Source organism: Pelobates fuscus, chromosome 8 (genome assembly GCF_036172605.1).
Source record: "Pelobates fuscus isolate aPelFus1 chromosome 8, aPelFus1.pri, whole genome shotgun sequence".
NCBI classification, from domain to species: Eukaryota; Metazoa; Chordata; class Amphibia; order Anura; family Pelobatidae; genus Pelobates; species Pelobates fuscus.
In genome coordinates, this window is record NC_086324.1 from 84,101,399 (window position 1) to 84,128,684 (window position 27,286).

The window sequence follows — 27,286 nt, forward strand, 5'->3', positions numbered from 1 at the left end:
TAGTCAAAGGAAGGAAGTATTAAAATAGCTTATTGGTGCCACATGATAATGGACATATATGTGATAAAAAATAGTTTAGTAAGCTCTCTATTTTATAAACAATAGTTCTAAATCTAAAAAAAAAATGCTTTTTTATATGTCCTCTTTTTGAGGATGAAGATAAGAAGAATTAGAAGAAAGATGACTTCTGGTGTTAAGCATATTATTTTTCAAAAGGGTATTAGTTTAATTGCCCTCACTCACTATTATAAGGATGATAAGGTAGGGTAATTTTTTTTTTATTGGGGGGTGGCTAAAGGATTGGGACCCCTACCCACCTGGGGTCATGTTATTATTTGGAGAGGATGACAATGGCACATCCACCCCCTGATGGTATAATTACCTAGGGTCCCTATCAACTACCATTAAGTGGGGGCTGTTGGGACACCAGGTATTCTCCCATGTTGATTAATATTCGGGCTCCCACCAGCTGCCAATGACAAGGGGCGAAATAGGACACAAGGTCCATATCTCTTTAATATACACCAGGTCCATAACTGTTTAGCAATTGGCCACCACCCATGCTATTGGGTGGGGCCTTGGGGTATAATCTCACAATATTATATTATATATTATTAAGTGTTCTTGCATAGGAAGACCACTTAACCCCTTAAGGACAGACGACGGATATATTCCGTCATGATTCCCTTTTATACCAGAAGTTGTGTCATTAAGGGGTTAATGTTATCTCACATATATATTATTATTATTATTATAGCCAAATTTGCCACCCTAACTCCTCCCACAGTTTTTACACTACATAGACAAAAATATACCAAAACGTGCAGATTGTTCCCGATCGGATTGCTATTACTTTGTGGAACGTTTCGGCCAATGGTTGTCGAAATATCGTCGTTCTTGTGGCGAAATTTGTCCCATAGGAATGAATGGCAAAATTTTCAAAACTAGAGTGGGAGCTGGCAAAAGCTGAAAAATCAGGACATGATTTCTAAACTGCCACCACTCCCTCATTTTCAAGCCCACCTACACAAATCTTATATCAAAACGTTCAGCTATCCCTGCTGCCACGGCTAAGCCATAGTCCTGATAGTTTTCACAATATGACCATTTGTTTGCAACTCACGCAGTCCATTGACATTCATTGAAACTCCACTCTGCAAAGCTCACATTTGAAGGGCAATTTCTAAACTGCGACTGTGCCTTCATTGTTAATATTGCAGAGACATACTATGCATCAAAATGTAGGTCTGGGTCTTGTGATTCTAACAATATAAAGCTCTTCGCTGTAGTATTTATAGTTTTAAAAATATGACCGTTTGAAGATGGCAACCGCCAAAATACTCTGACTTGTGCCAGGCTGCAGCAGCAAGTGATGTCATAGACAAAGCCTTTTACACCTGCTAATGTTTTTATAACTGTATGTTTTAATGTAACTGTGAAGCACTTTGGGCAACAACGTTGCAATTAAATGTGCTATATAAATAAATAATAACAGTTACTCCGCCCACTCCAGTTGTAGACTACTGGTGGAGGCAAGAAGACTTCACACAATTTCCCCAGAAATTGTAGCTTTTCTAGTTATTATTATTATAGCTCCCACCAAAGCCCACAAGTGAGGCACAGAGGGACACAAGCTTGCCGCTCTCCACCCCCCAAAAAAGTTTTAAACATTTAGGAGATTTACCCCTACCAGGCCAGCCACCAATTAAGATTAACAGAAGATTAAGATTATACATGTTATAAAACCAAAGACAAGTGATTAAGGCACTATAAAATATTTCTTAAGCTACAATTTAAAAATGAATGAATAAATAAAGGTGCACACTATTCACTCTTAAGAAACAAAAACTAAAAAAAATAGGTGTGCTATGTATCTAAGACAAAACATTATTCAAAGTGCATAACAAATATATAAAGTGTAATATAAAGTGCACTATTCAATAAATGCATCAATGCATTCATGCAATATTTTGCTTGTGCAAATAATCTTGTACAATATGTGTCAATAGAATGCACACATTATATACAGACACTTACAATATATATTTGCTGTGAGTTCAAGATCCATACCACTGTTTTTAAAGTTTCAGGATTCTTTTTTTTTCAGGATTGGAGAAAAGCAGATGTGGTGCCTATATTTAAAAAGTGTTCGAAAGCTTAACCCAGTAACTGCAGACCGGTGAGCTTAACATGTACTGTATAGTTCATACATTATTTGAAGGACTGTTAAGGGATTATATTCAAGAATTATTTTTAAACTGTTTTAAAGAAGGACATGTTTTAAAGAAGGACAAGAGGCAAGCTACAAAACTAATAATGGATGAAATTGCATGGAAAACATCAGTTATGAAGAAAGGCTAGTAAAACTGCATGTGTTTTCTTAGGGAAAAAAAGCAACCCATAGGTCAAATGGCAGCACTATACAAATATATGCAGGCTCAGTACAAACCGCTATGTGCTAACCTGTTCATTATCAGGCATATACAACAGACAAGAGATTACCCATTAAGACTTGGTATCTTACAGCACTTACAGCAGAGGATGTGTTATTTACAGTATAAATAATAAAGATGTGGAATTCAATACCTAAAGAGCTTGTCTTATCATATATTTGTAAAACAGGTTAGGATGTTTTTTGTAAAAACAGAATATTCAAGGATATAATTGATACGCATTTTAAAAAAGTTGTTGATTGAAAGAGAAATCTGATTGCCATTATTGAGTTAAGAACATTGTTTTTCCTTTTTGTTACATATTTGTAAATGGCTACTATTTTTTTGACTTCTTTTGGATCCGCAGCATAAATGCAATATAAAATGTTGAAATTTATGGTTTTTATTTTTTTTTTAACCTATACTACTATGTAACTATGTAAGTATCCTTGCGACTCCAAGGTTTTTCTTTTTAACTATTTGCTCACTGGATGCTAGTGCTGTCAGTGGGCAAATTGTACTTTAAATTATCATTCACTTGCATATTATTACTAATTTCCTATAAATCAGGTCTGACTGGGGATACAAACTAACAGGATTATTTGCTAAAGTCCTAATTTCCCCGTACTGTTTGGGGCAAAACATTGGCTACTATGTGGGGCATTTCAGACTGCAAAATCTAGACATTGCTAACATTTAACAATATCCAGATTTCGCATAGGAGGCTCTGAATGGGCCAGAATTTGAACTGGATTTTACCAAATTCAGACAGAATTTTGCAAGATTGCTAACAAATCTGGACCCAACTTGTTTAAATCTGGGCCCTGAATTAAGACATTCAAACTATTTGACTACTGGCAGTGAGAGTAACAAGCAGGAGTTTTTTTTTTTTTTTTTAAAAAACCTTGCTAACGAGAGTGCTAAATATGTGTTGACTGCCCAGCATTGTATTTTTTTTTTGCCTTTTGTCGGGCTGAACAAAAGACGATTTAGGAAGAAAGAAGACATCTGATGGTAAGTATACTAGTATTAGATTGTTTTTAGCTCCCACTCACTATCATTAGGGTGAGAGGGGAAGGCAGATTTTTTTTATTGAGGGGATTCATAGGGGCGTTGGATAACCTAGCCACCCCACTCACCAATATTAGTAGAAATGTGAAATCCATTTTGTTCTAATTTGAAATTCGGATACATTTGGCAATTTTGAAGTGTTTGAGTTTCTGAAATCTTTACAAACCAAAATTAACCAAAAACATTAGTTTTTGTAAGGATAGCAATTAACTTTGGTCATTCAGCTGTTATAGATATGTTTCTAAAGAGGAAAAAAGCAATTTTCTTAAATTTGCGTTTTCAGTTGCTTAGTAGATAAGGCCCTAATGTGGTACCCTTACTTATGGATATCCCACATAAGAGTAACACAATAGGCAGTTATCTACCAAAGAGCTGAAAGGACAAAAATAAGGGGGGGAGGGGGGAAGCTCCTTTTCAATTTTGTTTCAATTCGATAATTTCCAGATAAATGAAATAAAATGGATTCAAATTGTTTGTCCATGTACATCTCTATTCTATATTTTATTTAGTCATCCTCACATGCCTCCCATCAGTGGGGGGATACATTAGGTCCTGTGACCATTGTTTTTTTTTTTCACCCACCCGTGTTAAAGGGACAATAAACAACAAAACAACTTTAAATGCTTTGGTGCATATAGCATGTCCCTTATTCTCACTGCTCTGCTGTTTAGGAGTTAAATCACACAAGCTCTTTACACACTTCCTGAAAAAGAACTAATATACGTTAACATCTCTTATTGCACAGTGTGTTACATTTAGAATTTGTTATCTCCTGCTTCGTTGTTTGATTGCCTTTATGGAGCTAGAGATGCATAACCAAAGTGATTCCTAAAAAGCAGAGAATTGAGTACTGAATCTGATGATCCATACTTCAAAACTTCTTCCATGAGCTAAAGTTGTTTTGGTGTTTAGAATACCTCTTCCAGTTTAAACGTTTGCTACCTGGGCAGATCAAAAACTTAACTGACTTAATTTTCTTGATTACCACTTTTGTACTTTTATTTCTGGTACTGTATGCGCTTTATTTCTGGTGCTGTATGCACTCAAATATTTTTTCATTACCCTACTTTGCCAGTTAGTGGTTTCATGACAAGGTTCTACAACCTAATTAATCCTGGTTCACTCCATACCCAAACGTTATGCTCTACATCTACCGCTCCCCTAGAACAAGAAATAAATAATATGCACTTGCCACGTGTAACTTCACTATTTTCACTATGTCCATCTCTATCTGCAGTTGAATCACATCTTTTAATGAAACCATTTGCAGCATCATATCCTACCTGTGCCATATTTACCTCACCCATATTATTATTAACACTAACACCTCTCTTCTAATTACCATTAGTCAGCCAAGAGCTAGTGTAGAGGCAAGTGTTGAAACAGACTCTACTGTCATCAAAAGCAAATTTAACCGCATTTTCATCACCCACAAGTTGAACAGTTAAGACTAATATATTGTGATGCATCAAATGTTGTCATTACTTTAATAGCCTCCTAGAACATTTCACATCGCAAAGTGCAAATTGTATGGCAAGGAAGTGAGTAGGTTGAGAGAGATGGTTCATCTCATTAGTGCCTGTATGAAGCAACATCTGCAAAGACACCAGCAGAAAGAGAAAGTACAATGGCAGGCAGTAGGTCCACTGGTACTATAGCTTAGTCTGTGCAACCAATTACCACCAGTGGTTCCTCTTCCTCATCCACTACCACCCTTAGGCAGAGCAGGCAATTAGATGAATGGTAACAAATTGGTTGGGAGAGCAGACAGACACAAATCTGCACATTGTGTTTGTAGTGTACAATAGAGCTGCTAACATGGTCAAAGTTCTGCAAGAAGGTTTCTTGTATCTAATAGCCAGCAATTGGGCTAGGACACAGACCCCTCTTAAGTTTGCTGGATTTTTCTATTATCAGGCATGCTTTTTTATTTTTGTTTTCATTGTTTTATTAATTTGAAAATAAAGATTCTGCAAGGTTTGGATTATTCTAATCACTCCACTGCCTAATATTCTGCATTATTTGGTATTAATGATGTCGCGAACATGAAATTTGCCGTTCGCGAATGGCAAACGCGAACTTCCGCAAATGTTCGCGAACGGGCGAACCCGGCGAACCGCCATAGACTTCAATAGGCAGGCGAATTTTAAAACCCACAGGGATTCTAGCCACAATAGTGATGGGCCCCCACCCACCTGAGCGGTGGGTGGGGGCCCTAAACAAGAATAAGGGGGGGGAACCTAATGTTTTCCCCCCTGGCCTCCACCCCTGAGCGGCGGGTGGGGGCTCTAAATACCAACAGGGGGGGACCTAATGTCCTTCCCCCGGCCCCCACCCATGAGTGGTGGGTGGGGGCCCTAAAAACCAATGGGGGGACCTATTGTCCTCCCCCCGGCCCCCACCCCTGAGCGGTGGGTGGGGGCCCTAAATACCAACAGGGGGGGGGCTATTGTCCTCCCCCCAGCCCCCACCCCTGAGCGGCGGGTGGAGGCCATAAATACTAATAGGGGGGGACCTAATGTCCTCCCCCCGGCCCCCACCCCTGAGTGGCAGGTGGGGGCCCTAAAAAAAAATGTCCCCCCCAGGTGACTAGGGGTCCCCAAACCCCTAGTCACCCCCTCCCCCCCCAAAAAAATGATCCCCTTACCTACCCCCCTCACCCTAAAAATAATGAGGGGGGAGTCAATAAAGCTAAAAACCTGTAAATAAATAAAAATAAAGTTACCATTAGATGTCTTCTTTTTTCTAAAATCTTCTTTCTTCAGCACCCAAAAAGGCCAAATAAAAAGCCAATATAACCGTTGCACACAAAAAAAAACAAGCGCAAAAAAATGTAATCCTTCTTCACCCTTCGAGGGCACGCCGCGTACTGAGCTCTGCAGGGTGGGTCAAGGCTTATAAAGCCTTGCCACGCCCTGCAATTAGGCTTAGAACACTCTGATTGGTTGGCTTAAGCCAATCAGAGTTCTCTGTGTCATTTTACACAGCGTGGGAAAATTCCAAAGAACTTTCCCACGCTGTGTAAAATTACACAGAGCACTCTGATTGGGTGGATTTCAAGCCACCCAATCAGAGTGCTCTGTGTCATTTTACACAGCGTGGGAAAGTTCTGTGGAATTTTCCCACGCTGTGTAATTTGACTCATAACACTCTGATTGGTGGATTAAGTAACCACAGGCTGCTCACTGTTTAATAGACATGCCCCTACTCGCGGTATTAGTAAATTTAGTATTACAAAATTTACTTAGTATTAGTAAATTTGGCTGAAAGACCACAAAAAAAATAGGGGGCGGACCGAACATCGCATATATTCGCCATCCGTGGCGAACGCGAACACGCTTTGTTCACCGGGAACTATTTGCCAGCGAACCATTCGGGACATCACTATTTGGTATACCTTCTATATGATGATGTATAGTGGTGGAGAGGAACACCTGTAGCCTGAGCAAACTCACCCGTTCTACATTTGTGATTGGTATTTCACCAATATAATTATTATCATTTTTTGACAATAGTACACTATATATATATATATATATATATATTTTTTCCCTGTGTTCTCTTTTTTATGTATTTGGCATATGGATGTTGTAAGTAAAGTGTGAGACTTTCTTTGCAGGAGAATTGCAGGGCATTTCCACCATAGTGTCAGGGGTAGCCAACTTTGCACCAGTCTAAAAAATAACCAGTTTGGTATTCCTATTCTATATTCTGTACGGAAACCATGTGTATGCAATAACATCCACAAATAAATCAATTGGACAGTTATATGTAACTAAATATTACAGACAATTTGTTCTTAGCCAATAAACTCTACAGGTTTAACACAGGCAATTGCAATACCTAGACAGATTTGTACTAAGTTGCGTTATAACTAAATTTAATTAGTTGCATCAGCTATCATAGAAACACAGAAACATAGAATGTGATGACAGATAAGAACCATTCGGCCCATCTAGTCTGCCCAATATTTTAAAATACTTTTAATTAGTCCCTGGCCTTATCTTAAGTCTAGGATAGCTTTATGCCTATCCCACACATGCTTAAACTCCCTCACTGTGTTAACCTCTACCACTTCAGCTGGAAGGCTATTCCATGCATATCAAAAGTCCTTATATCTTAGAAAGAGAGAAAGATAGAAAAAGAGCGAAAGAAAGAGAAAGAGAAAGAGAAAGGGACATATATATATATATATATATACAAAATACAGAATCATCCATTGAGAGTTGAAGAAAGGAAATTTCACCTGTAGCAGATGACAGAGTTAATTTAGAAAGAACAATAAATTTGCAAAATTCTTTGCACAAAAAAAGCTGTTTATTAAATTTAGTAGATGTCCTATTTAAAAAATGTCTGAGTGTTTTTTGTAGCAAAGTGCAATATTAAAGACTATAAGAATACTATGGATATTAATATCAGTCTTTTGTTCAAAAATAAATAAGACTTTGTAGTCTAGATGTATTTTTATTTTTGTAAATTGACTGCATATTTGGGAATGGCTTTAAATTATGTTTTATTTATTTATGATCAAAAGCAGGAATAACAATATGTGAGGTTGAATTTGATGGTCCTTTCCCCCCCCTCAAATTATATTGCTGTGAGCAAGTCAATTTATTATTCTATCCATCTTTAAATATTGTCTACCATATCTATAATACTGCATATTGTTTGAGGTTGGTGCGAGGGTGGGGGGTATGTCTAAATAAAATATTTTGGCTTTCATAATACCCAATATATTGAACGCACGTGAGAATACACTTTTTAAATCTATTTTGTGAAATGCTTGACATATTTGCAGAGTAACACATTTAACAATGAAGTCCATTTGTCTTTGTCAAAATGAATGATCCCAACACATTAATCATATTTTGTAACTGTCAGGCCAATGATACATTTCACATAATGTTTATTACAGAAGGCAAGACTGTTGGAGAAGAAACTAAACTAGCTTTCAATGCTTTTGTATAACCATATAAATAAAAAGTGTCTATTTCTGCAAAATGATGGTTATTGCAAAACTTTCAGAGTCTCAGGGTATCATTGTAACAGGACATTTAGCTTCTTTTGATGAGAAGCAGAAGATCAATGTATCAAAATTATTGTACACAGATATCAAATCACTTATTCTACCTAATGAAGATGTAATTTTACAAAATTGGGAATATGAGTCAAGCTAAACTATATAAGTACTTTATGTATGTTTGAACTTCAAAATCCAAAACAATCATACAATAAAACTAGGCTTCTGGAACGGATAACTCTAAAAGTCATGAGAGGTTATACATTGAGAACAGTACGGGGATTTTCTGGCTCCAGATGAAAGAAGATACAGACTGAAAATCATCAAGAGTGGTAACACTATAGGGTTAAAAAAGAAGTGAAAGGACAGGAACTAGAAATGCCATAAAAGCTGTAGCAATATAGAATATTTGGAATATGCAGGGTTGATTCCCTCAACTACCATCATTTATGTCTCTGCCAGAGCTTTTGCATCAAATTAGATTTGGGGTTTTTTTGGTACATGATTTTGATTCAATACTGCATGACAAAAATACTTCAGGATGTATATTAATTTGTACATGCAAGGACATTAAGTATTATAGAACAAAGGAAGGTGGCATTGCACTATATATGTCACAAACTAATTGTATGCATTTTGTAAAATCAGTTTTTGGCATTTAGTGTTTTTTCTATCTGTAACACAAAACTATTACTGTTTAATTTATATTGTGCTGCAAAATTTGTTACCATTATAATAATAATGATTAAATATAAATTATTACTAATAGTTATATTGTCCAATTATGTTACCACATAGTCACAAGTCACAAGAGACAAATAGCATACCTTAAATTTGTATTAATAAAATAATATGTACCCTTAAAGATGTAAAGACAAAAGTGTTATATAAAGATCATAAGCATGTGTTAACAACAGTAATACACAACACTTTGAGCGCTGAAGTGGATGTGTTTCACTTCTGTCAGTCAAAATTAAGAAACCAAGTCTACAATGGACACAGGTGCATCAAAACTAAACAGTAGGGGATTAAAAATGTTGCAGTGTTTAATATACGTCAATTCTGTTGAAGCATGCAAATGCAGATATAATTTGATGTAAACCACAAAAATAAATGGATCAATCCCACTGTGTGTCAGCAATTTAGGATTGTGTGTGTATACAATATTACCATTATTAAATAGTTTTGCATTTCCCCCTAACCCCTCCTTTCTCTACAGCACAGATGGATTCGCTGGTTATGAACAGTCTGGAATGATACAGAGGAAAAAAAAATCTATTCACATTTCTTTTTTTTTCACCAAATGTACCTTTATTGAGTAGCCACCAAACTCAATGGGTACCTCACCAGACCTTATTACTTTGTTACAAAATGCCTCTGGCTTATCTATGTTTTGTGTTGTGTTGCATGCTTCAGATGTTGAGTTTGGCAGTAAAATTACAGATACGACTTTCTTCTCCAAACCATTTTAGGAAAATCATGTTGGTGCAAGCAACTCAATAGAGTTCATCAGTGTACATCTGCTCCAGTGCTAACTAAATCCTTTTGAAATTCTTTTCGTGTGACATGTTAGTTTTGTGCCTTCCTGACCAACAATTTTACTGGGAGCTTTTTTTGGTATCTCAGATGTTGCCTTGACTTTGATATTTATTTTCATTTATTTAACCCCTTAAGGACCAAACTTCTGGAATAAAGGGGAATCATGACATGTCACACATGTGATGTGTCCTTAAGGGGTTAAATAGTGGTAACTGCAAGAAAAAAGGCATTTAAATATGTTTTTATAACATTCCTCTGCTTTGCAAAACTATCTTAATTGTCTGAGATTCAGTCACCTGCTTAGAGGAGCCTGCTAATAAGAACTTAATTTATTTCATAGTGATCTCAGTGTATGTATATCTATGTAATTATAGTGATCTCAATGTATGCATGTATATATACATATATATATTTTTACTTTTTTAAACGTAATTTTGGGGTGTTCGGTGACTAAAATTATATTGGCAATACCTGCATATTAAATCTCTACGTAGTAATGTAGTAGTGAATATCACACCACAAAAAATAATATATATTTTTATATATATATATATATATAATTATTTTTTTTTTATTTTTTTTTGTGATGTGATATTTACTACTACATTACTATGCAGAAATTTAATATGCAGGGATTGCCAATATCATTTTGGTCACCAAAGACCAAAACACCCCAAAATTAGGTGAAAAAATAATAATATTTTATAGTGATCTCAATGTATGTATGTATATATAATAAAAAAAAAGATTTTCTCACCCCTCCTGGGTGGTATGTCTATTCCTCATTCTCAGGTCCTCTACCAGAGGCCTGGGAGTTTGAGGGTTCTGCGCAGTATCTTCCTAGAACTGCTCTCTATATCTCAGGTGGGACATCTGATATATATATATATATTGGAAGGCTTGGCCTTGTGTTGTGGGAGGGGATTTGTGCCTTTAAAAGGGACTCCCCCCCTTCCCTACATTACTGTGATTGGTCCAGATGTACTGCTTCCGGGTAATCAGCATGAGAACAGGATCGCGATACCGAGTACTCCAATTCACCATCTAGCGTGTTCAGCCTTTAACCCCTTAAGGACCAAACTTCTGGAATAAAAGGGAATCATGACATGTCACACATGTCATGTGTCCTTAAGGGGTTAAAGGACAACGAGTGGTGCTACGAATGGTGGTTTCCTGAGCAAAACGATGAGTGTACAGACGGGTATCACCCCAACTGTATCACCGCCAGGGTACACGCCGACCCGCCGGGGGTCCCCGGCAACGAGGCTACTCATAACTCATTCCTTTCTCTCTCTGTTTACTCATAACCACTCCACATACTAAGAGACCCCCTCGCACAGTCTCTGGGCTCACAGAGGTTAGGGGAATCCCCGGGGGGGGGGGGAGGGGGGGGAATTGTCATATACCGGCTTTGCCCAACACCTTGCTAAGGGCATGCCGGGTTTCAGCAATAATGCACCAATTACATACGGTTGGTTCGGGCCGTCGGTCACTCAGAACTGCTAGGCTCCCGCCATAGACACCTGCAGTCTACCTCACATAGAATATAACTTTCATCACTCTTAGTCACCACAAGGCCACATAGAGTGATTCACACTATTCCAGCAACAATCTATACTTAAGATATATGCAGAGAAAGGACATATGTTACAATATAGATATAGGTACTTAGACTAAGTCATGTTTAAATTGTACATGTTTTTCATGTTTTCTGGTTTGTACTATGGAACACAAGGGTTACTTAATGTCAGATATCCCCATGCTACAATTGGTAGTATGGAGCTATTAGTGCATATCTTATACAGCAAGCTCAGAATTACTATCTATAATCGTGTTATTCGAGTTTCTGGTTAAAAACTAGGTATTAGTGGTTCAAACTCCTAAGGTAAACAAGGAGGAGGTGGCTATATAATCCTCCCCAATCTTAGTGGGCTCCCTCCGAAGTCCAAGCCTCACAGGTTCATTTCCCTGCAATTAAGTGGTTCAAACTTCTTCCTACACCTGGCATCAGTTACAGGGCAGCATATCGCCACCTGGTGGCCTTGTTAGGATATTTCCGGATAGTAGTTATGGTAATGTTGCATGCAATAGACATTTCGATATAAGTAACAAGGTGCATATCAGTTTGTTTGGCTAACATGTTAGGCCAGCAATTAGGCATGTATCTGTCTATGTCACTCAGTTTTGTCATTTTGATCTTCAGGTCAGCTTTGCGTGATTTACTAACCAAAGCAGAGGTCTCAAGTGTTGTATTCCTAATTATCTGTACGTGCATCATGTTACATTTAAACACTTCTTAATTGATGTATTTTACTGCAACCTCACTTATCAGGAGCATAAGTGTACGCAAGGATCAAGACTGTAGTGATTAGGCGGTTAATGAACCATATTGACACTTTTGACATATGTGTAACGGATCACCTGGCACCCTGACTGGGTACCTTCCTAGCTGACGCCGAGGACCACAAGCACCACACCGGACACCACAACCACCGCAGACTCCACAACCGCTGTAGCTTAACTGGAGTCTCGCCGTCTTCCTCCCACCCTGTATGAACCTCCGACATCCAGGACAGTGTGGGAAAGACCTCTCCTCCAGGAGAGCGTATCAGAAACAGCTCTTGAAAGAGCTAAGTGATTAGAGCCCAGGGGAGTATACAAAGTATAGCAATCCCTAGTGTGATTACAGCAGTTCCCCTCCAATCACGAGACAAGACTACGCGTTGAGGGTCAAACAGGAACAGAACTGTTTAATGAGCACCAAAGGACTTTCTTTTATGCAGGTTTTCCCACAAGGTTACCACCCATGTGGACCTAGTGGTACACAGGACATGCAATTACAATAGCCAATCAAAACTTTACAGTACAGTCAGACAATCCCATACAGTGTACACATTCCCTCCCCTCTGCCTGTGATACAATTAACGAAGACAATAGACTAATTCAATTAACTCTTAGCAGAAAAAACATACATTTATATAAAGTACCATAAGTACCCACACACACAACATATCCCCATAAATCTTACACCCCCTGATAGCCCTGATCTGGGCGAACAACATGTCCAAAAATAAGATCAGATAAGGGGTTCAGAAATGTTATGAAGTCATATTTTTGCCCAGGCGAACACAGGATTTCATGCCCAAAAACGTTCCATAGAATCGCAGCTAAGTGCCGCTGGAGGACCGACCGGGAGCCGCAAGGATTTCATGCCGAAAATAGTTCCAGGGCATTCGCGGCACTCTGAAGTCTATTCACAGTTTTGGTCCATGGAAACAAGATGGCCGCTACCTCGTGGTCGGCCATAGGAATTGTGGCCACTACGGAGGTGCAAATTGCAACAATGAATCAATTAAGCTTAACAAGCTCCAGGGTGGTCTCTGGTTCTTGCGGCTGTTCGGTAAATTAACCATATAGTCCCATTTGCACGAACAGAGGCTGTTTACAGTATTTTAACCATTCTATTGAAGGAGCCATATTCACAGGGTAGGAGGTTGGCAAACAGGCCCCTTCAAAAGCCAGTGGCGAAGTTACTTTCGTCACACCTCGTATGGATGTATTGGTGGTCTCAGTTGAAGGGCATCTTCAGTAGAAGTAGAAATATCCTTTTTCGGTGCACCACAGTGTAAAATGGTTTAACATGTTTAATACCAGCCATTGTTTGCATTAAATATGGGCTTACAGTCAAGTTCCTTAAGTATATTATTACAGATGTTCTAGAACATATTTATTTATTTTTATTTTCACTTTTCATAACATTGCCATTGCAATCCTCCAACGCGTTATATAAACATTTAGACATAGACATACATGAGAAAACTAGCACAATTTTTATGTTTAAGGATGGTTAAAATAATAAACAGTCATAGGTCTAATGGCTAATTCTGACTCCTAGCAGAAGGTAACATCGCTGGTAGATATAATTAGCTAATTTTAGGCAATATAGAATAACATTCTAATTTAGTAATACAGGCTTAGTCTAGCTTTTGTACAAGAGTGAAGTACATATGGTTAGGATAGGCTAGCTGCGGGTTTAGCCCCCGGTGCGCCTCTAGTTTCATAATGTAATTATAGGCATGGTTCGGCAGCCAAATATTTTCAAGGAAGAAGAAATAAAACCACAATGGAACAGAAAGGGATGAGGCAATGTTAATTTGTATAAATGCCTAACTCACTATGCTATAAGGCGTGTGTGTCACGTAATAGGCTTGCAAAAGGGAAGCAAAATTAGTGCACTGGCCCTGGCTACATGCAATTCTAGTCCCTTACTATGCTAATCTAAACGGCAAGAATAATAAAAAAATAACACATAAAATAGGTGCTTGTAAAAACTTCTAAGTCCGTTGCGGGTGCCCTTGCTCTACTTGCCAGGGAAAGGAGAGTCCTCTGCTTGTGTGTAGAGTCAGCCAATTCCCCGTTGGAGCCAGACTAAATTTTGCCATGAGAGTGCCGGTGTCAGGCCCAAGATCCCACATGATTGGGGGCAGGTGAGATTAGAGTAGTGTTCCGGCAGGGTGTTCGACCTCTGTCCATGCTTTGCCAGCGGCAGCAGTGGCTTACTCGATTTCTGGTGCCAATTATTTGTACTGCTCCTGTATGGGTCTCCTGTCCGCCGCTTCACCTTGGGTCTCCTCCTTCTTCCCTGTGCCTTTGTAGACTGATGGGTAACACCTGAAGCTTGGGAGGCTCCTCTGCGCCGTTGTCCCGCAGCTGGAATGGGGGTCTTGTCTCCGTTTATCAGCCACGGATGTCAGTGGGGGGTCGGCCGTCTCCCTCCCGCCACCCATGATTTTAGGCTCCGCAGGTCGTGGAGGCGATTTTCGCTTGAAATGTCGCTTATGAGGTGTCATTGTGTGCCTCTCTTTTTCACCTTCCTCTTGGTAGCCTTTATGAGTCGATTAATTCTCGATTTGGTGGCGGTTTTGCCCTTTTCCTGTGCTGCAGAGCAGGAGCTGTACAGTTTAACTTCCTCTCCCCTTAGCAATTAGGCCCCGCCCCCTTTTGATTATTAATTTAGATATCATATAAACATATATAGATTGTTGTATCTCATCTTTGAAATGTAGCAAAAGTGCATACTTTTGAAGGTTAAATTGTAGCCTGTAGCCTTTGTCTGTGATTGTTTTCACATCCAAATACATCTACCATTCTACTTGTGCATTAATGATTAATTTCTTGTTTTTAATTATTATGTTTACCCAATTCATACTATGTTAAAATTTGCCGCTAAGTCCCCCTGAAGTCTATTCCCGGTTTAAGCCCATGCGAACAAGATGGTCACCACTTAAACTGTTCAGGAGTTTGAAGAACCAAATGTTTAAATTCCCAATAGGCACAATTAGGGTCTCTCAGCCAAAATAAATTAAAGGGGCCATAGTCACAGGGTAAAAGGCTGGCAAGTAGTCCTCTCCAAAAACCAGTGGCGAAATTGCTTTCGTCACAATATGTTACAGATTCAAGACCCCAAGCTTAGACAAGCTTGGCTCATCAAAAAACATGTCCCTAATTCAAGCTACGACAAGCTTGACAAGTCTCCTTAAGTCGATTCAAGGCTACGTAGGGTTGGGGATTTCAGAAGGTCTCGTTATTCCATAAAACATGTATATAATTACCACCTTCCTTCTATTTGTATTGTTCAACTTGTTGTTCAGGCCTCCCTTCTGATCAGGAAGCTCAGTCTACCACAGGGCAGATACTCAAGCAGATACTTCACCAACAGGTACATTGCTCCAAATACATTTCTCAGGATTAAGTTTAATAAGGTAGCTAGCTATATAGGGTAATATAGAGGCCCTTAGGTAATTCTGTCCACTCACTCTCTGCCATAGATAGTGGTCCCACGAGGCCCTAACCATCCTGCACACAAGAGGTAATATGCCCCATGGGCCAAAGCATAGCTAGCCGCCTCGCTTGTTGCATAGAAAGGGCCTCACTTGTCACACCCACATCCCAGTTAATCATACCTTCACCGAGAGGCCAACACCCCGCAGGATACCCCTTGCGCCTATCCATAGGTAGAGCGTCTGAAGCCGCTTGGCAACTAGTAGAGATTCAATTGTCACCAACCTAGTGAATTTTTTTCACCTCTTGGCACTAGCTTGCATGCCAGTATACGTCCCCAGTCCTAAACGTATGATTCCTATATTTCAGTATGTCCCAGCTACCAGATGAAGGAGACAATATCTCAATCTCTAGTTCTACTGCCAGGACCGCTACCCCCACATGCAAGGGCACCACTGGTAGCTATGGCCAGGAAAGCAGAGCTGTTCAGGCTGATACAAACCAATACTGATAATAAAGAGGCTGGTGAAGGCACGAGTGGCACAAACAACACCAACCTTCATACAATGATTGCTTCACTAGTGTCCTCCATGCGGCAGATCAATGATAGGCTGGAGAAACTTGAAGCTCGTAGCTTTCCCGCTGCAAAACCAGAGCCCCTCACGACCAAACTTGCGGGCACCTCTCAATCTCAACCTGGTAATATTACACCCACCAACTTGGGATCACAGGTCATTAACCCAGCCCACATGGTATCGGCGAATCTTAAAAAAAAGGACATCCTGGAGGGCAAAGACGCTAATCTTGTCTCTTTTCTGATTGCCTCCCAGGATGTCATAGAGAATCGTTCTTACTCATACAGGGATATCTCGGTGGTAATGAAGGCTAGAGACCTGAGACTCAGAAAGAAACTATCAATTCCAGACTTTGTGATTGCTTTCGGGATTTACAGGGATGTGCTATGTTCTGTGTACCCACATAGAAGAGAGGAGCTAGACCTCTATATGCACAAGCTGGTGGATCTGGGAAACAATTATGGTGGTACATCTTTTTATGACTACCACCTGTCATTTGCAATGAAGGCATCAGCAGCTCTGGCTCAGTACAATGTAAGGATGGATTGGAGCCAACTGGACACAGAGCTGTTCTTTAGACCTCAAATTGAAGCTATCACATAACACCATTAAGTTATACCTAACGGGCATCCAACACCACATGTTCTCAACTTTTCCCAAGAACCCAAGCTTCCTCATATCCTACCCCATCAAGACTATTCTTAAGGGCATATCCAAGGCCAACGGTCCTATCCCACAACGTAGATTACCAATTGACATACAGTTATTCAAACTTATGTCAGACTTACTGGATACAGCACCATTCAAACCTCTTACTAACTCGGTCATCAATACAGCCATATACTTGGCTTTCTACGGCTTTCTCAGACCAGGAGAATTCACTATTAGGGGACAACATAATGGTCAAAGTTGCCTTCGCACCTCATACCTCAACAAACAACAAGACCATTACGTTCTGAGCACACCCACGACTAAGACTAGTCAGATGGGTCAGCCCGTTCATATCCCTTACTACCCCACTGATAATTTATGGTGCCCAGTGAAAGTTTTCGATGCATACCTACTTTCTGTACCTACTCACGCTTCACTCCCTCTCCTGTCACTTCACGGGGCTTTCCTCATCACTTCTAAGTTTATGGTGTATGTACGCCTATTGTTGACACAACTTGACTTAAACTCCAACAAATATTCGGGACACTCATTTAGGATAGGGGCAGCATCTACTGCCGCAAGCCAAGACATTCCAGTACATGTTATCAAAACCTTAGGTCGCTGGAAGTCATCAGCTTATGCAGTTTATATACCCCAACTGGTACAGGAAATATGAAGGGCATTTGTTAAGATGTGCTTATAAATATGTATGTACTATAACAGTGATGGCGAACCTATGGCACGCATGCCACAGGTGGCACACCGGGCCCTCTCTGTGAGCACGCCGCCATAGGTTCACCATCAATGCAGAGTAAGCACCTGCCTGCTCAAAATGGCAGGTGCCTTCTCTGCTTTCTTGTCGGGAGGACCGGAAGCAGGGGGAGGGATCTCGGAAGCAGCTCTCCTGTCCTCCCGCAAGCAATCTGTGTGGAGCCTTGCAGCACGTTACCATGGCAATGCTCCACACAGCATTCTGAGCGTGGGAGGACAGGAGAGCTGCAGGACCTGTACTACATGCTTACAACCACTGGACCACCAGGGATGGCTGTGCTACCCCCCCCCCCCCTTCACCAGTGGTAAGAAGAAGGGGGGTATACTGATTTAATATACTTTTTTTATTATTATTATGTATCTTCCCCCCACACACACAGCAGTACAACCCCCCCCACACACAGCACCCCTACCCCCCACACACAGCACCTCTACCCCCACACACAGCACCCCTACCCTCCACACACAACACCCTACCCCCACACACAGCACCCTACCTCCCACACAGCACCCCTACCCCCACACACAGCACCCCTACCCCCACACACAGCACCCCTACCCCCACACACAGCACCCCTAACCCCCACACACAGCAACCCTACCACCTGACACACAGCACCCCTACACCCACACACAGCACCCCTCCCCCACACACACAGCACCCCTCCCCCACACACACAGCACCCCTCCCCCATCACACACAGCACCCCTCACACACACACACACACACACACACAGCATTCTGTGTGTGGGAGGACAGGAGAGCTGCAGGACCTGTACTACATGCTTACAACCACTGGACCACCAGGGATGGCTGTGCTACCCCCCTCCCCCTTCACCAAAGGTAAGAAGAAGGGGGGGGATATTGATTTAATATACTTTTAATATTATTATTATTATTATTATTATTATGTATCTTCCCCCACACACACACAACACCCCTACCCCCACACACAGCACCTCTACCCCCCCACACAGCACCCCTACCCCCACACACAGCACCCCTACCCCCCACACACAGCACCCCTACCCTCCACACACAGCACCCTACCCCCATACATAGCACCCCTACCCCCCAGACAGCAGCCCTACCCCCACACACAGCATCCCTAACTTCCACACACAGCACCTCTACCACCCCACACACAGCACCCCTACACCCACACACAGCACCCCTCCCCGACACAAACAGCACCACTCCCCCATCACACACAGCACCCCTCCCCCATCACACACACACAGACCCCTCACACACACACACACACACAGCTCCCCTCACACACACACACACAGCACAGCACCTCACACACACACCACAGCACCTCTCTCTCACACACACACACCCCTCACACACGGCACTCCACACACACTCCACACCCTTACACACAAACACATACAGTGCACTCCTCAATGCAGTATATGTGTGTGTGTGTATTCAGCAGTCTTTATGTATTCAGGTGTGTGTGTGTGTGTGTGTGTGTATTCAGCAGACTGTGTGTATGTATTCAGCAGATTGTGTGTATGTATTAAGCAGACTGTGTGTACTCAGCAGTCTGTGTGTGTGTACTCAGCAGTGTGTGTATGCATTCAGCAGTGTATGCATGTATTCAGCAGTGTGTTTGTATTCAGCAGTGTGTGTATTCAGCAGACTGTGTGTGTATTCAGCGGACTGTGCGTATGTTTGTGTGTGCATATGTTTGTGTGTGTGTATTTAGCGGAATGTGTGTATGTAGTTTGCAGTCTGAGAGTGTGTTTGTATTGAGCAGTCTGTCTGTGTGTGTGTATTTAGCAGTCTGTCTTCGTGTGTGTACTTAGCAGTCTGTCTTTGTGTGTGTATTTAGCAGTCTGTCTGTGTGTGTGTATTTAGCAGTCAGTCTGTGTGTCGGTGTGTGTATGTATTAAGCAGTCGGTGTGTGAATGTGTTCAGCAGTCTGTGTGTATGTATTGCATTTGTTGGAGATACTAATAAATATGAGCTTAATTTTATCTATTTATATCATTATTTAACATTTGCGTCATTGAACTCTCTGTTGTGTTCTTCTTTTAAAACAAATATGTTAACTAGTTCGGACAACTGCACAAGTTGTTTTTTCTAAACTTAAACCTTGGTATTCAGATTTAATTGCCGTGTTGGCACTCTGAGGGAAAAAAAGTTGACTTGTGTTGCGGTTTGGGCACTCGGGCTCAAAAAGGTTCCCAATCACTGTACTATAACATGTGGTTTCATAATAAATATCTTTTGAGCAAGATTGGTATTCCTTTTTGCATATACGTACATTGAGATCACTTTATATATTTTTTTCAATGTATGTATATACATATACACACACATACATTGAGATCAATATAATCACATTTTTAAAACCAGGACAAATAACTGGAATTCAAATAACTGTGGTTTTCATAGATAGTATTTTAAAAAAAGGACAAATAACTGGTCTTCAAATAACTGGACAGGACCAGGACAAATAACTGAATGATTGATACTGCACTCAAAAATGAGAATATAAGAATTGTATTTAATAAATAGTTAATCTGATATTGAGTAAATAGTGAATTTCATAAGTATCCAATTACGTATATACAAAGACTATATACATAAATTGTACAAAGATAGTAGATAATACTCTAAAGTGATAAATCCCATAAATACAAGTGTAATTTCATGTAACAAGATGATCATGGCAAGAGCTGATATATGAATAAGTGTTAAACAAATAGTTCTGCAGTCTCATTTAGAAAAATTACATATATACAATATTTGACCGAAGAATGGTAGAGATTGTCTACCGTATTAACTCAATGTGTACACTTGAAAAAATTGTAGAAAAAAATAAATAAATAGAAAATAGAAAAAAGGAAAAAAAGAAAAAAGGAGAAAAAAAGGGAAAAAAAATAATCCCAAGAAAAAATGTATATACAGTCCAGTGTGCACACTATTGTAATCTGGGTGGATCTCACCAAATGGTATGTAGGGGAAATTTTCGGTTCCCAATGAAGTCTCCACAAGATGACTGATGAAAGAAATCCAAGTGTTTAAATTCTTTGTGTAGAGGGAAGCTCCACGTCCTCAGTCCGGTCCCATATCCTGGAAAAAATATATGTATACACACACTCTCTGGCTCTTGCAATGCCCGTTCGACATTGCAAGAGCCAGAGAGTGTGTGTAGACATATATTTTTTCCAGGATATGGGACCGGACTGAGGACGTGGAGCTTCCCTCTACACAAAGAATTTAAACACTTGGATTTCTTTCATCAGTCATCTTGTGGAGACTTCATTGGGAACCGAAAATTTCCCCTACATACCATTTGGTGAGATCCACCCAGATTACAATAGTGTGCACACTGGACTGTATATACATTTTTTCTTGTGATTATTTTTTTTTCCCTTTTTTTCTCCTTTTTTCTTTTTTTCCTTTTTTCTATTTTCTATTTATTTATTTTTTCTACAATTTTTTCAAGTGTACACATTGAGTTAATACGGTAGACAATCTCTACCATTCTTCGGTCAAATATTGTATATATGTAATTTTTCTAAATGAGACTGCAGAACTATTTGTTTAACACTTATTCATATATCAGCTCTTGCCATGATCATCTTGTTACATGAAATTACACTTGCATTTATGGGATTTATCACTTTAGAGTATTATCTACTATCTTTGTACAATTTATGTATATAGTCTTTGTATATACGTAATTGGATACTTATGAAATTCACTATTTACTCAATATCAGATTAACTATTTATTAAATACAATTCTTATATTCTCATTTTTGAGTGCAGTATCAATCATTTTTTGACTATTAGGAGGTTTTTGGGCCACCCTGATACTTTGCACCATAACATAGATAAAAGAGTGCCTGTATGCATAAATTGTTTTTGTTCAGGACAAATAACTGGGCAGGACAAATAACTAGACTAGTCCAAAATGCTCACACCAGTGTTTTCAAATGCAGCTTACTGGAAGCTCTGCACACTCTGAGTGCATTTCTACTTTATTCCTTTTTTTCAATTCCATCAATTTACTACACTATATAATCTCCTTTTTGTACCTATTTTTAGTTCCATATCTGGCCTTCTCCCAAAGGACCATGCTCTCTCCATCTGTATTCTTCTTTGATATGATTTGTGTTTTAAAAAGGGACGTGAGCAGTTATTAAGATCACTTTAACTCTCATTTTAATCTTCGACTAATTATTATAACATAATATGGGAAACTAACTATATCTTAATTTCGGTGCATCAGGTCCTCTAAAGAGTTTCTCTTTTACATATACAATGAGTCCTGTGGCATTATAGGAAACAACATTTAAAGGTGACATAAAAAAGTACACATGACATAGTCCTCCTGTGTCTGTGACTTTATAGTCCTCAAATAAGCTGACATGCCTTGTACATAGAATATTTCTAACAAAAAAACTATCATCAAGGTACTGTACGTATAAAATATAAGTTATAAATTGGTGCAAGTTTGAGAGCACTAAAAACATTAACATGAGACAGTGTGGTTTCCGGTGTGCTATTGATAGGACGTACCCACTGGCGTACATACCAGGGTCGCAGGGGTCGTGGCTGCGACCGGGCCCGGCCCACCAGGGGGCCCGGCCGCCCCTGCGACCCGGTATGTATGTTACTGGGCCAGCCTCTTCACCTGGGGGGCCCAGGAGCCGGCCACTTCCGGGCCCCCCGAGGCTGGCCCTGCTTACACCCGGCGGGCAGGCAGGCTGGCCGGTGCGTGAGGGAGCACTCTCCCCTGAGTGCTTCCTCTTCAGCTCCCTCGCGCACCGCAATGATACCGAAGCCGGAAGATTACGTCATCTTCCGGCGCCGGTATCAGTACGCGGCGCACGAGGGAGCTGAAGAGGAAGCACTCAGGGGAGAGTGCTCCCTCGCGCACTGGTCAGCCTGCCTGCCCATCGGGTGACCGGCCCCCCAGGAGCCCAGCAGCACCACTGGACCCCAGGGAATCCCCTCAGCACTCCAAAAGGTAAGGAGGCTGGGGGGATTAAATTTTAAAAAAATGTGTTAGTGTGTGTGTGTTACTCTGAGTGTTAGTGTGTGTGTGTTAGTGTGTGTGTTAGTGTTAGTGTGTGTGTGTTAGTGTTACTGTGAGTGTTAGTGTGTGTGTGTTAGTGTTACTGTGAGTGTTAGTGTGTGTGTTAGTGTTAGTGTCAGTGAGTGTGTGTCTGCTAGTGAGTGTCAGTGAGTGTGTTACTGTGTGTGTCAGTTACTGAGTGTGTTTGTGTTAGTCAGTCTGTTTGATGTCTGTTAGTGAGTGTGTGTCAGTGAGAGTGTATGTCTGTCGCTGAGTGTGTCTCTGTCAGTACATGTGTGTGTCTGTTAGCTAGTGTGTATGCATCTGTTCGTGAGAGTGTGTGTGTGTCTTCAGCACTTACCTTTCTCCAGCGCCGGACTCCCTTGGCGCTGGGGATCCCTCCGCCGCTCAGCTCCGAATGCGAATGCATGGCAAGAGCCGTGCGCGCATTCAAACCGCCCATAGGAAAGCATTACTCAATGCTTTCCTATGGACGTTCAGTGTCTTAGAATCGCGGAAGCTCCTCTAGCGGCTGTCAGTGAGACAGCCGCTAGAGGCTGGATTAACCCTCAGTGAAACATAGCAGTTTCTCTGAAACTGCTATGCTTTTAGCTGCAGGGTTAAAACTAGAGGGACCTGACACCCAGACCACTAAATTGATCTGATGTGATCTGGGTGTCTGCAGTGGTCCTTTAACCCCTTAAGGACACATGACATTCCCTTTTATTACAGAAGTTTGGTCCTTAAGGGGTTAAGTGTGTGTGCATCTGCATGCACTGGTCTACATACCGCGGTCGCAGGGGTCGCAACCCTGCGACCAGGTGCCCGCCGCCATGTGTTGCGGCCCCGGCCTGCGCAGAGTAAGCGTGTGGGGGGGGCACACGGATCAATTTTCGCACCGGGGCCCCATAGGTCATGTGTACGCCACTGGACGTAACCATATGGGAAAATCAGTATAATAGTGCACTGCTTTTAAAGGGGGGGGTAGACAAATAAAAAGAAAACTTTACATTATAATCTGGTGTAGGTATCAGTTGAATACAACAAAAGAAATGTGCATTACATGTAGGGATTGTGATCTTCTAAAATAGAAGACGTGCAGCTCCCAGGAGTAAACTAAGCAGTATAATAGTATGTATAAGAGTCATTATGACCTATGTCATAATTTGTGGTCTAAATATGGAGGATACTGTGCACCCCACTAGGTGGCACATACAGCTGTAGATTATATAGTTGATAAGAAGATATAAGTGCATTAAGCAAAAAGGAAAATAGCTGGTCAGTTCAATGGCTGGCCAGTCATTAGTATAGAATGTTTAATGAATAGGAGGCAGGTGGGGGTATAAGGTGGTTTTAAACATTCTTGACGGTAATATAACGGTAATATAGGGGTCTTACTAACCCCCATAGACTTTTTATTTATATATTAATTTACTTATAGTCAGAGGTGGCTTACTGCCACATAATTAACTGTTGCATGGTCGAGGGTAATTTAACTATTAGCCCCTGGCTGTTATTGCCGCCAGTGGGCAAATAGTACTGAACATTATCTTTCGCTTGCATAAAAGTAAGTGGAAGATAATTTGTAAATGTGCATTCTACTGAATGCATTTGGTCCCTAGTTTAAAATTGGTGCTTTGTGAATCTTCTGAATCCTTTATATTGTAAAGATTGCATGTGGGTAATTCCGGCAGATTTGCTCAGTTCGACCAACTTCCAATCATATTTGGCTTTAGTAATATGAGAATTTTCAGTGCGGTCAGTATTTGATAATTTTCACCAGATTTTGTACATCTGGACACTACACTGTGTTTAATGAAAAACTTCACTAGTGTGAAGGTAGACCCATGCTAATATTTTTTTTAATGGGTTAGACTTTCAAAATTATGGCAAATGTGCTTTTGTTCAATGCTGTTATGTTAACTTCTTTTCACGTAGAAATTAAACAAAATATGTTATTTGGTCTGGGGTGCCCAAATTTTGGCATTCAATTATTTATATTGTGCTCTCTCTTTCTCTTTCTTTCTTCTTGCTCCTCAATAATCTCAAACAAATTCCTAAATATTGAGCACATGTAGCACAAATACACATTATTCAACAAACAGTTAATCAATTGTATTGGATTTAGGAATTTATATTTGTTTCCATTTACAAAGCTGAACACTGGAACAGGATGACGGGAGAAAATTAAATGCATATTCCCAGATGCATATTCAATTACACACATTAGCGTTTTGTATGCACCATGGAGTTGCTAGACTATAAAAAAAAATAGACTACTTCATATATATCTCTTAATCAGATCTTCATTAAGAATAATCATGTGTATGTCAGTTTTTCCATTTGACATCTTGATATAATATTATACATGTTGCTTAGGAAACAATACATCAAAGAGGTTATTTATGCACTGCATACTTTGAGAATCTCTCTAAATTATATTGAAGTAAAATGATTTTAATATCCAAGCTTTCATTCCTGCAGGTGTGCATGTTTTAAACTGAAAATAATACATTATGCTCAAGTACAAGGCTAAGCAATCTTTGGCACTTGAAAAAAGGGGAGGCAAAAGAATAAAAGGGTTATAAAAGAAAGCACACTTTCTTGGAACTTTGAAACCTTGATTATCATTTTATCTTGATCTTGACTATTTTATCTTGCTTTATCTTGATCTTGACTATTATTGATTGTCTTGTATTTTTTAAGTTAAGAAAAAAAATGTGAAAAACATGAAAAATATTGATACAAATTCAGATAAAAAGACACACACACCAAGCCCTCATTAGAAGTATGGTGGATGATAATAGTTCAACCAAAAGTGGATCTCCTAACAATAGAGCAAAGATATATATTACTCGAGAAGTTATGCAAATGTCTTGATAATCAATTTCAAATGATAAAAATTGAAATGGAAACATGTTTCAAAAAGCTACAACAGGAAATTAAAATGAAATCCAATACAAAACCAATAGTGGAACCATAACCACCAACACCTCGGTAAACTGTGAAAACCGTGATATACAGGTGATACTCGAAAAATTAGAATATCGTGCAAAAGTTCATTTATTTCAGTAATGCAACGTAAAAGGGGAAACTAATATATGACATAGACAGGTTACATGCAAAGCAAAGGTTTGGGCCCCTTTTGCAGCAATTACTGCCTCAATGCGGTGTGGCATGGAAGCTATCAGCCTGTGGCACTGCTGAGGTGTTATGAAGACCAGGATGCTTTAATAGAGGCCTTCAGCATTGTTCGGTCTCATGTCTCTTGGCAATGCCCCATAGATTCTCTATGGGGTTCGGATCAGGCGAGTTTGCTGGCCAATCAAGCACAGTAATCCCACGGTTATTGAACCAGGCTTTGGTGCTTTTGGCAGTGTGGGCAGGTGCCAGGTCCTGCTGTAAAATGAAGTCAGCATCCCCATAAAGCTCATCTGCGGAGGGAAGCATGAAGTGCTCCAAAATCTCCTGGTAGACGACTGCGTTGACCCTGGACTTAATGAAGCACAGTGGACCAACACCAGCAGATGACATGGCTCCCCAAGTCAACACAGACTGTGGAAACTTCACACTGGACTTCAAGCATCTTGCAGTGTGTGCCTCTCCATTCTTCCTCCAGACTCAGGGTCCTTGGTTTCCAAATGAGATGCAAAAGTTGCTCTCATCAGAAAAGAGGACTTTGGACCACTGAGCAACAGACCAGGTCGGTTTTTATTTAGCCCAAGTAAGACGCTTCTGATGTTGTTTGTTGTTCAGGAGCGGCTTGACAAGCGAAATGCAACATCTGATGCACTGACTGAATACAGAATACATTGTCGAACCGAATTCGTTATGCCTTGTGGCCTCAATTATGTAGGCAAAACAGAGACAGCACTCTATGAGAGAATTAGAGGTCAAAAATCAAGTATCCGGCTTGCTTATCGTGATGGCAAGCCGGACAAACCTGTGGCCCGACATTTTCTCGAATGCAAACACCAATTATCCCCCTTGAGATGTGTGGTAATAGACCCTGTCCCAGAGACATTTTGGATCGTACAATTGAACACTTTGTCACCGAAGGGCTTTAATGAAAAATGCTCCTTCTCGGTGTTCCTATAATGAATATTATTACTCAATTCTGTCTTTGAAGGACCTCAGTGAAAAATGTTCCCTTTTTCATTTTTTTTTTTTCTGTTTTTTGTTTAGGTTCCATATAGTCCATTGACATATATTTCACATATGAATGAATCTATGACGTCTTATGTCTACCTGTGTATATATTAATATAAATTTGGGAACCCATGTAATATAGTTCCATGACAACAATTAGTATAACATATGCTTCTATTAATTTTTAATATTTTGCACTTTATGCTAGAGTCACAGATTCACAATAATGCACTTTGAATGCACTTTACATGATATA

At 40.2% G+C, this 27,286-nt stretch overlaps 1 protein-coding gene across 1 annotated transcript in view; it reads right to left on the minus strand.

Annotated features, from left to right (window-relative positions):
- The window catches only part of PTH2R (parathyroid hormone 2 receptor), a 544,685-nt gene that overhangs the window by 32,177 nt on the left and 485,222 nt on the right, over window positions 1-27,286 (minus strand). The window lies entirely within an intron of this gene.